At 40.3% G+C, this 11,539-nt stretch overlaps 1 long non-coding RNA gene across 1 annotated transcript; it reads right to left on the bottom strand.

Moving 5' to 3' along the window:
• Positions 1–2,107: 2,107 nt before the first annotated feature.
• On the bottom strand, positions 2,108–11,321 carry LOC122829764. The gene is made up of 3 exons (XR_006370422.1): positions 10,872–11,321; positions 7,408–7,549; positions 2,108–2,173 (listed from the first exon to the last, which is right to left on the bottom strand). It is a non-coding gene; the product is annotated as an uncharacterized LOC122829764 (long non-coding RNA).
• Between the last annotated feature and the right edge of the window lie 218 nt (positions 11,322–11,539).

Genomic DNA, 11,539 nt, shown 5'->3' with positions numbered 1-11,539 from the left:
TTTCTATTGAGCCACCGCCATTCGATTGGCATCGTAGAACTGAACCCAGTTTAAAAACATTAACCGAAAGAACAAAAAGCAACAAAAGAGAAGAAAAATGTTGCAAGAGTTAATTGGAAAACAAAGAAGGCAATGGAGTCATTTTGTTTGTGTTTCACATTTTGACTTTCTCAACTCCTTGTATAGGAATATAGTACTACTCTACAATGGGTGGCAAATGCAGTGTAAAAAATTGTAGTGTTTTAGTGGAACATTTGCTGTACAGACTATTGTCTTAAAGGCAGAGGAAAATGTGCAGATCCTTTACACTCCATTGCTCAGGGATGCTCAGTATGCACAGAATTCAAAATATGGCTCCTTCCTTCTCCTCAAACTGTAGTTTAGCAATTCAAAGCCAAGCCACATCCTCTGGTTCCCTCACTTTTTCTGGGTTCACTGGTGTGAGCCAGTCTGCATCTCATTTACAGTCACATTTTTTCACACCATTGCTTTAAACCCTGAGATGTGTGGGTCTGAAGTGTGCGTGCGTGTTTGTGTATGTGTGTCACTAATCACTATGAAATCATTAACCTAAACTATGTGTTATAAACTTTACGTGTCTTGTGTGTCTGTGTGTGTGTGTGTGTGTGTGTGTGTGTGTGACAGAGAGAGTACATGTTTGGCCTATTAATTAAATCTACATTACACACAGTTTAGACTGTACTTTAGATGCTGTTGGCCCAGGGCATGGAATTAAGTGAAGTACTAAAAAATATTTACTAGGGCATTTACGGATCCCAGGTTTCATCAAAACAGAGCAAGTGGAGCCAAAGAGGCTTATAGTCAGGGCCGGAGGAAAATCATGTAAAATCAGCAGAATAGTCACTTAGACTTTGTTGCACCAACAGAACCAAACAGTAAAATAGCAGGTTAGCTTTTAATTTGTCCTGACTGTTTTGGAGCCTCTCCCACCTCGTTTGTTTTATTATATTCTTTTTTTTTTTACTCCTTCTGAACATTTTATCACCTTACCAAGAGTTATTTGGTTGTTAGCATCCCAAACCTCACATTCCTCTGAGACCTGGTTCACCCGAATCTGAAGCAGAGAAGAAGGGCTTCAGGGTGACTAAGCCTAAGTGCTCCCATCTTTCTGTTTTTCCATGTGTATCTCATCCCACAGTGTTTGGCTTTTAGCTGAAATGAAATGTACTGTGAAATAATACAAGTAGGTACATGGACTTATCAAACAGGTGCAGCTAAATTCTTGGACGCAATTTAAAAAAAACAGAAACACTTTTATTCAAAAACTAAAAGGAGAAACGGAAAAGCATTGCTTAGTAACAAAAGCTAATTACTGCTACTAAAACTGATGTATTTCTCTACATTTTGTCCTGTCACTACATGCTACATTCAAGGCAGCCATATTGGATTATGAGGGCAATGCTGGTAAGTAACCTTTGAACTTCCCATCTGGACCTCTCGCTGAAGTTTTTCTTAATTTCAATTATGAAAATCTTAACTTTTGTGAGAAGATATCTGTATTTCAAGCAGCATCAATAGATGGTAAAATCCCCCAAAATGTTTTAAAGTGTCTGTCTTGATGCTGGTATTTGGAAAAATGTTATATTTCCTGAAGTGGTGATAAAAATCTCTAAATCATTTTACTTTAGCTCTGGCTGCATGCTTAGAATTGCTGTCCTGTTGGAAATCGGGCCTTTGCCTCCATCAGAAGCATTTTGGTGAAGTATTCTCCTATATTTACTTTAGTGCATCTTCCAATCAGATCTGACCAGTTTGCCTGGAGTGATGGGGGAGCTCGTGCCTCTCTCCGGCGGTGACTGGGCGAGAGACGGGATACACTCTCTACTCGTCACCAATCCATCACAGGGCAGCTCTCTTTACCACGCTGTATCTTTCAGTTTAGAATGGCGATCACGTCTCAGTAGGTTCACGGATCTTTATTATGTTTGTTCACAACCTTCTGAGGCCTTCAAAGAACAGCTGTATTCACACTGAGAGAAATCGCACAGGTCAGATGGTTGCACTGGACTTCATTTAGAGGCATCAGAGTGAAAGGAGGCCAAAAATATCTTACAGTGGCCCACGTGTGGAGGACCTTGGTCCTCGCGTGGCTGTTGCTGGTTCGATTCCTGGCCTGATGACCCTTGTCGCATGTCTTGCCCTTCTTTAAAACCTTTTAAAAAAAAGAAAAAATCTAACAGTGAGGATCATTGTTTTCCCGCTTGAACTGACATTGAGGTGTGATGTCTGTACTTTAACATCTTTCTTCGCTTTTGTGCTAGAAGCTGCAGTATGTAACTTCTTAAAAAAACCTTTTTTATATATATATATATGTTTGTTGAAACTGTTCCTATGGTGTGACAGCATGGTATGAGACAGTGCCAAAAAATTCAGCTCCTCTGCCTTCACCCAGTGCTACTAGAAGCAACCAATCAGAGCCTGGAGGCGGGTCTTAGCGCTGTCAATCATAATCTCCTTCCCCGCTCCAGCTCCCTTCTTTCGCTACAGCTTTTCCCCCCATCAGCAGATCTTGTTGCAAATGCTCAGGCTAGTTAGCTTAGCTACCAATAACGGCAGATAAACAGTTTTTCTGTAATGGTAAATTGTTTCTCCTCCATTAGCACATTTAGCGGAGAGTACACGAGGTTGAGTGACAGCGTTAAGACCCTCCTCCTGGCTCTGATTGGTTGTTTTTGGTCGGGAGCGGTGGATTTCTTCAGAGGCAACAGCAGCACAGATTATCTGACTCATGACAAACCGTCACGACATGGTGAGTTTGAACTAAAACGTAAATAAAATACTCTTTATAAAAGTTACACACTGCAACTTTAAGCATAATTTTCTTGCAGTCTTGGCTTTGGTCTCCTGTAAAACATGTTGGATTACCTTGTGAATAATACTAGTAAATAACTTGCCTTGCCTTGGCTACTGTTTGCACCTGTTTTCTATAACCCACAGACATCCAGTGATATCCCTGACTATTGCTACCGGTTGGACACATTATTTCACCCAGTCAAGCTCAGTAAAATAATGAGTTTGACTCAGCAATTATCAGCAACGAATCAAAATTTGTTGCTGACAATCAGTCTCTTGTTCCCTGTAACTGTGTTGCTCCAACCAGACCCTGTCGAAACAAATCCGGAGCAGTACAGAAAATGTTCCTCATCAACAATAAATTAACGTGCTCTCTCCTTTTTTCTTTCAGTTATTTAAAGTTTGAATATCTATCTAAAGGACACAACAAGTCTTATCTCTCGTTGGAGCTTCTGTGTCGCCATGACATGTAAACAACTGTGCAGAGAGCGGCGAGTGGTCTCAATCAACTGTGCCTCGGCCACAAACATGTTGCTTGGAGCATGGCAGTATGGATTCTGGTGAGAACCCAGCTGCTCTGCTGCATATGGAGGGACATAAAAGGGCTTTATTGGAAGCTAAATTAGAGTACGTGATTTCGTTTTTTATTGTTTTTTCCAGGAAATGGCAATCTCCAACATACCATGAAGAATACCTCCGAAACCACATCCATATATCGAGCAACTGTGCAAACCGTAGCGAGACGGTTCCTGATAGGCTCTTCCTGCATGGCAGAGCTCGTTAAAAGTTACTGTTAATTGAAGTCTCTTGAAAAATGTCTCACTGATTGCTCTAATTCGGCAGCAAAAATAAAACCAAAATTGGCTCCTTAAGGTTCCTTTGAACGCAGATCTAGACGTTTAACGAAAACTCAAAAGAGTACTGAGTTAACGGAGCTAAGGCAGGACAGAAACGTACAAAAAATAAGAGATAAAGACGGGAGCAGAGACCATCCCTGGGAACTGGAGGTGGTGATGGCGAGGAGGGGGGATTAGAGCAAAGGAGGAGGAGGAAAAGGGTGGATCCAAGCTGACCCCCATGTCTGTATGTGTTGTTGTGTGTCTCAGTGGGTTTCCTCTGCCCTGGCGCCAGCTGGAAATGCCTCCACTAAGCACAGGGAGCACACACATCATCCTCCATTCACCACCGTTCAGTCCCCCTTTGATGCGGGTAACACTATACATGCCCAGCAAGCCCAACGGATCACAACAGGCCGCTGTTTAAAGGCTGCGTGGAGGAGCCGGGCCAGCTGATCATAACTTACAGAAAGCTGTGCATCATGCAGGTTTTATTTTCCTAAAATAATAATAAAATATATATATATAATTATATAAAGTGAGTACAAATGAGACGGGGTTTTGGATTTGCAGCGATAAATCTGAGCGAAGTTTTCATGAGATGCATTGCCACCTGCAGGGCGCTCCTGGTTACTGCAAAAGAGAAGCCTCCACTGTGAGCGAGTGGTGCTGAAAAATCCCTTTAAATCTCGATGTGATTGTTTCCCCAGTAAATTTTTACCTCATTGGTCCTAACTAGAATACGCTGCAATCAGATGAACCCCAGGTGCTGCTTAAAGTTGACCTTCCTTATTAGTTCCATTTGTAAAATGACTCAATATCCATGAAATTAGTCATTACTCTGTTACCCTGCAGTGATGTTACCCTCACGCAACAAAAACGTTGCCAGTAAATAATTATCCGACCGGCATGGCCCAAAGCTGCAGCCCAGACGCTCAGCAGGAAAAAACAAGCAGCTTTACTTTGCTTGGATGCAGATTCGCTTTGTTCTGGCGATTACAGAGCTGAAATATTGTCATTACTCACAGACCGAGTCACTTTACGACATCCTGCAATTAAACTTTAGAGGAATAGGTTAATGAGACAAATTAAATTGGAACGCAGAAAGTCGGTTTCTTTTAGTGACAGCGATGCAGGGAGGAGTAGGATAGTGTACTCGCTCACACACAAACAGAGAACAGACTGGTTTGATTTGGGTTTTTGCGGTTCCCTCCCGGTGCAGCTTCAGACAACCAGAGGGGACCAAAGAGAGAGAGCAGTGAACTCCAGTTCAGCCCGGGCCCTGGCTGCCTCTGCTCAGCTTCAAGTCCAAACCTCCCAAATTGGGTTTAATCTGTGTTTTGCTTTGCCAATTATCGACCCGCAGAGCTGCGTGGCAAACGAGAATGAGTGATGCCGTCGATGGGCCTGGTTAAGAGGAAGGTCAAGCTGTGATTTATGGTGATCCGCTATTTGCTGAATCCACGGCAAAAAAAAAAAAAAAAGAAAAAAAAAGCTAAAAAGTAAGATGGGTCGAGTCGTCGGAGCAAACGAACATCTGCAGGACAAATGCAGATCGCTGCGTAGCAGAAATGTAGCAGGAAACCAAATATACAACAAAATGAATTGTTCGGATAACCAAAGTGGTCGTGCAAACACATTTGTTTTTCAGCAAACTTGGTTTGTAAATGCCTCCAGACAGGAGATCTGGTTTCTGTCTCCTGTTATGTTGGAGCTGCGGTGGGAGCAGTTTAATGAAGATGAACTTGCTGTTTGGTAGCCTAATGTTCATTACAATCACTGGCAATTATTGTCAGAAAACCACGGAGCATATGATAGATTAATCTGGGATGATTCAAGTTTTGTTGTTGGCCACGCTTTAAAATATTGTTCAGTATAGCGCTTTACCAAGTTCAGATGTTGAATTTGATTTATTTAAACAAAAACCATCGGTGTAGGATTTGCCAGAGCAAGTGGCAAATGTACATGTTCACCTCCCACCTATAACACCACCCATCCGCCTGCAAACTACATATATAATATTCTCTCTACCTCTACTTTGGCACAACTTCTGTTGTCCTGCGTGCAATATTTTAGATCATATTCATCTGTTCATGTGGGTGTTCTCATCTGTCTCCTCTGGTGTCACACAAAGCATATTTGGGATTCCATAATTTAATTATAGGATCACAATGTTCACAGCAAATTACTCATTACACTCCACAGCAACAGAGCTCTGACATTTTAATCTTAATTCTCATCCTCTGTTTGAAATACACATATTGTTTTATTATAGAGGCCTGTCCATAAAGTCCAACAAGGAGCCCTCGTAAACGCCAATGAGTTAAAGGTAGTTTAAACATCACTTATATTAATGATGTCTTAATGATAAATTATATAGATTTTATATTTAGTATTTCATTTAACACCAATGTGCCCAATATCATGCATTTTTTACATACCTTGCAATAATAAGTTTAGCTTGGACACGCTAGGCTAAACCAAGCTAAGCTAAATTAAACTGCCTGAGTGGAAATAGTATAAACAAAATTAAACGGAACTTAGTTCATATAAGGAGATTTTCTATGATAAGATAAGCTAAATAAAACTGAGCTAACATATGCTAGGTTAAGCTAAAGTAAACTAAGCTGAGACAAACTACACTTAGCTAGGCTAAGTTAAGCTAAGCTGAGCTACACTAAGCACCCTTTAGCACTGGACAATGGGCGCTTTCTGATGTAAAAGTTAAAGGTCCAGAGCTAAGATATTCCATGCTAAGCTAAAACAAACTAAGCTAAGCTAACCTAAACTCCGATACCGTTCACATTGTGACTTTTGCAGTCACATGGATACACACTAGTCTCCATGGCAACACAGACACCTACAGTGAATGGTGCTGAGCTCTCACCTGCATTGCTTAAAGCTAATGAGTATTCCACTGGAAAATAGAAATTAATTTGTTTACTTGAGATGGAAGGAGGCAGAACAAAGTTCAAACAACAAAACAGAATTATATCTCATTGTTTTCCCATCAAACACAATTTCAAAAATTGTTCATCTAAGATTTTACCTATGGACGCTGTTTTGACGTTTATGCTAAGTTTGACAGGTTCAAGCAAACAGCAGCAACAAGGCAAAAAATAAAACAAAATTTAATTTAAAAAAATATCCTCAGAGCTCTACCAACACCTTTCAGTCCCCCAACAAGTTTCAGATTCTGATTTTCCAGAGTAAGCAGTCCGGCATGTGGGTTTCCCATAAAGGGTGTTGAAAATCCAAACCCAAAACCCAAATACAATCATTTAACATTTTTCACTGGTGACAATGCAACAGCCAGCAAGTAGCACCTCTTTTCTCAGAAATGCAAAATATTTAAAAAACTTTGTGGGGAGAAGATATATCTGGGTTTTAGCGGGTAATAATTCATTTCATCCCTGTTCACATTTAACATGCGCTGTGGTGTACTAATTCCTATCTGGTAATAGGCTTCTTCTCCACATGTCTTCCTGTTTGTATTTTTTTTTTTTTGTGTCTTGTTCGCACAATAAATTCCTACATCCTTTGACATTTAATCTAACAAATACGAAAGCCTATAATTGGTCTTTGATGCTTCTAATCCTGTCATCTTTACACTAAAAGTCATAATGATAATTTCCAAGTTTTACTCAAAAATAGAAGAAAATTCAAAACCACACCCCTTGATAACCTCGAGTTATATGTCTGTATCTAATCTGCTGCATGTGCAACATTCTTTAAAATTGCTAAATACTTTAAGTACCTCATGATATAATTGGTCTCAAAGCCGTGTTGTGAGTAGTCGTTGTTTTGTGGTTTAGAGGCCCTCTGCTGCTCCCTTACATTTTGTTTGGATTCTGGGATAAATCCTCAGACACAGAATGAAGCTGAACATGTTCAGTAACCTGGGAGAGAATGGAATAAGGAGAGAAGAAAGTGTCAGTCTACGCTGTGAGATTGCGTAGACTGACACTTATGCAACATCAGCTCTGCTTGGGTTTTATTTGCAAGTATGGCAACAAGCGGCAGACCTACTGTGTGTGAAACACGCCGTCAGTTCATGAATGTAAATCCAACAAATTAAGGATCCAAGAGACATCAGTGGAAAAAAACAAAACAGGACCAAGTTTTGGGAATGTTCTGAGTAGCAACATGAACATCAACAATTAATTTAGACATTTTATTTTTGTGTCCCAACTTGGCCAATATTTATGTTTAACTGAGTGGAATATTGCTTAAGTGTGAGCTTTCCTTCAGTGTTACAAATGTAACGGCTTTTAGTTGGTTTTTAAGACAACCAATGATGGCCTCTTTGGTTACGCCATCATGTTCTGGTAGCACAAATTGTGTTCTTGGTACTGATCCGACTCATGCAGAATTAGGTTTTTCTACTGAGTGTTCCTCTGATACTCCAGTGTAATCTTTGCTTTGTGCCTGCAAATATTTTGTCCCAAACAAAGTTTCTAAAGGACATCCTTAGCCGACTGCCGGCTGTTTTTTGTGGTTTCCTTAAGCCTAATGATAAATTGACGGCTGCAGACTCTGGTCAGTGAACTGCATCAGTTTTATTGGATCTGTCATCCACTTTTGGCACAGCAGACCGCAAAACTCTGCTACATCCACAGCAGAATGAGACGGGAATTTCTTAAGTGGTTTTCTTCCAGAACATTTCTTTTCCATGTTTGAATGTAACATGAAAAAATGTCCCTCCTTCGGAGCATGGTGTTCCTCAGGGTTCAGTCCAAGGTCCCATTCTGTTCCTTTTATTCATCAGATTTATCTGAAACTCTAATAAGACGAGTGTGGCTTTTTTTATTTAATTTTTTTCTTATGAGTTCTGCCATACACACCCATGCTCTGGTTACTATTTAGCTGAGTGGATCTTATTTCTGAAAATAAAGAGAGAGAAAAAAACACAGAAACAATGCAGTCCTGTCTCATGATTAAATTGACCAAATTTGATCAATGCGTGGAAAGTAAAACCGATGCGTCTCTAAGTTAAATTTCCAAAATCGTGTGTTGTCACGTCCACACATTAACGCAAACCAATTAATGAGACGGTTCTTATTTTATTTATGTAGAAACTTACCGAACACTGACAAATGCTTTAACCGATGATTCATGTGAAACGCGCGCAGACATTAAAGTTGCAGGCCTTGTCCTCAGTTAGTCCTTTGCTGTTAACACAACTACTAATCACAAGATTGCACATTTATTATATCAAACTGTAAAAAAAGACAAATCCCCAGCAAAGTTAAGACTTTGCAAACATTTCAGTTCACTAAATATATACACGATAGAAAACAAAGAACAGAAATGCAAAATAGACAAGCAAGCTGAACAAAACAAATAATGGTTTTTAAAATTTGGTTGTTCATGTGTTGCAGCTCATTTAATTTAAAAGTCTATTCCTGCTTTTGATTGCAAAATCTTTGAGTGATAATAAATTTTTTTTTTTTCTGTTATCAAATATTTATTAATTGCAATATTATTGAAAATGTCACTGGTTTCAGTACAGCCATCACTAGGGGAAACCCATCATGCAGATGATTTACACTCAGACTGTTGTGGTTGTTGAGTTTTGCGGTTTTTGTTATTTATAGTTTATAGTTTTATGTTATTAGTTCTGTCTGTTGGTCTGTTGTTTCCCTTCCTCAATAGTTTCCCCGTGTTGTTTCTGTTGGTTAGTTTATTCTGGTTTCAATCTTTTTATATTCTGTCCGTTTCTTTCTTTCTTTCTTTCTTTCCTCGCCAGGTTTTTCCAGTTCATTTCTACATTCATAATTTATTCTTACTTCCTCTAAAGTTCTTGTGTCAGTGTTCTGGTTTCCATCCATCCTCATTAGTTTCATTTGTGCCGGTCAGGTTTGGTGTTCATTTCTTTGTCTAATAAGTGTTGCTCTGCTATGTTTTTCTTAGTGTTGCGCTTCTTGTCTATTTATTTATTTTTCTTAGATTATTGTCAGGCCTGTTCCTCAGTTCAGCTACTTTGTCCCAGTGATCAAGCCCATTGAACCCATCTGTGGTTCCTCGTCTTAGTCATGCCGCTCACCTGTTTCACCGGCTATTTAAGTTTCTGGCTTTTCTTTGCTCACTGCAGGGATTGTCAGTTCTGTTTCACTAAGTCCAGGTCTGTTCCTTGTTCATGCCCAGCCTGGTTAAGTTTTGCTTTGTTTTGAGAAAACAACTCAGCCTAATGCCACACTCCAACGGTTGTCTGTGATTTGGCTGCTCAAGACCCGCCATGATTCAGATGGATGATTTCAAGCCTCGTTCATTCCTGGTATTTAGGACTTACAGCTGATGAAAACACAACTTTTAGGATTATAATATTATATCAGACCAATTAAAGAAAACATTTATAAAAAATATATACTTTTGGACACATCTGTTGGAGCTATTTCCATGTCGTAACAATATGATATGAAACAGCTGATGTGTGAAAAAAATCGATCTCTGTCTTCTCCCAGTGCTAACTGGAAACAACCAATCAAAGCCAGGAGGCGGGTATTAGCGCTGCCAATCACCCACCATGTGCCTCTCCAGCTTTCCCACTTGCTCTCTGTAGCTAGCACAGCCTGTCACGAATGCTCACGCTAGTTAGCATAGCCACCGAGGAAAGCAGATAAACAGTTTTTCTGTAATAATTTGTTTCTCCGCCATTAGAACATTGAGCAGCGAGTACATGAGCTTGAGTGACAGCATTAGGACCCTCCTCCTGGCTCTGATTGGTTGTTTTTGATCGCGATGTTGATCAAGCAGGAAGAGGAGGAGATTGATCTTTCACAGACTGTCTGCCTCATATTATACTGTCACATCATGACAAATGTGTAAGAAAATACATTTATAAAGATTAAATGAAGCAGATTTAATACAGAAATGTGGGGTTGAAAAAAAATTACGCTCAACACCGGCTTAAAGATTATTTCTAAAACAAACAAGCCTCATCAGAACGCATATTTTTCATAGCTGAAAATGACTAGATATTGTTTTGAAGTTTTCAGCTTCAGTCATCGCTTATTTACTTCCTTGTCAACACTGAACCCTGTGGTGCAGCTTGCTTCAGGTGGGTCCAATGCTAAACTCCACATCAGCACCTCCATCTGTCATTTTGAAGCTAAAAGGCGGATGTGGTTGATTTTTTTTTTTTTTTTTTTCCAAGATCAATTTTGAATGCAACCACTGATGGCTTGATTGCCTGAAGCCCCGCTGAGAGGGGTCACTCACACAGAGAGCGGCCTGTCAGCAAATCCCACCGAGACTCACTCCACGCAGGACAACACGACCCTCTGTCATTTGGAGCATCTCTGTCCGCCCGCGCCATGTTCCGTCCTCGTCGTCCTTCACGGAGGAAATTAAAACGTCTCTGTCAATTTCAGACACTTTCTTCAGTCCGCTGGCTCTCGTTTTGTGGCGCGGCACACGAGCCAAATGTGAGGACAATAAACGTTTGTGGAGGTTTTATTGATATTTATTGGTTTGGCTATTCGGGAGGAATCTTCCGGGGAGAATCCCTCCAAACACGTCACATCCGGTGGGGTAACTCCTGTCATCTCTTCAGCCCTCACCTCTGGAAGCCGCGACCAGAAGTGGAGAAAACAAACGAAAAATACTTTCAGGGGAGGAAAAAAACAAAACAAAACAAAACACAATAAATCTGGTGAGTTTGATGAATAACTGTCAACAAATAATGACAGTCGCTATTAAAAAAAAAACCCCGATGCGTCTCACTCGCCACAAGCCTCCCCGGAGGCGATAGAGAGGGGGGCGAAGGAAGCCAAGAATAAATTGCCTGTCTGTAGTCATTTGAATGCAACATTTAGCTGTGATTTATGTGAAGGCAGAAAAGCATTATGAGAAAAACATTTTCCAAGTGCAACAGCTTGCAGCAATTT

The sequence above is a fragment of the Gambusia affinis genome, linkage group LG04 (genome assembly GCF_019740435.1).
Source record: "Gambusia affinis linkage group LG04, SWU_Gaff_1.0, whole genome shotgun sequence".
Lineage (NCBI taxonomy): Eukaryota > Metazoa > Chordata > Actinopteri > Cyprinodontiformes > Poeciliidae > Gambusia > Gambusia affinis.
This window is presented reverse-complemented; position numbering and strand designations above follow the sequence as displayed.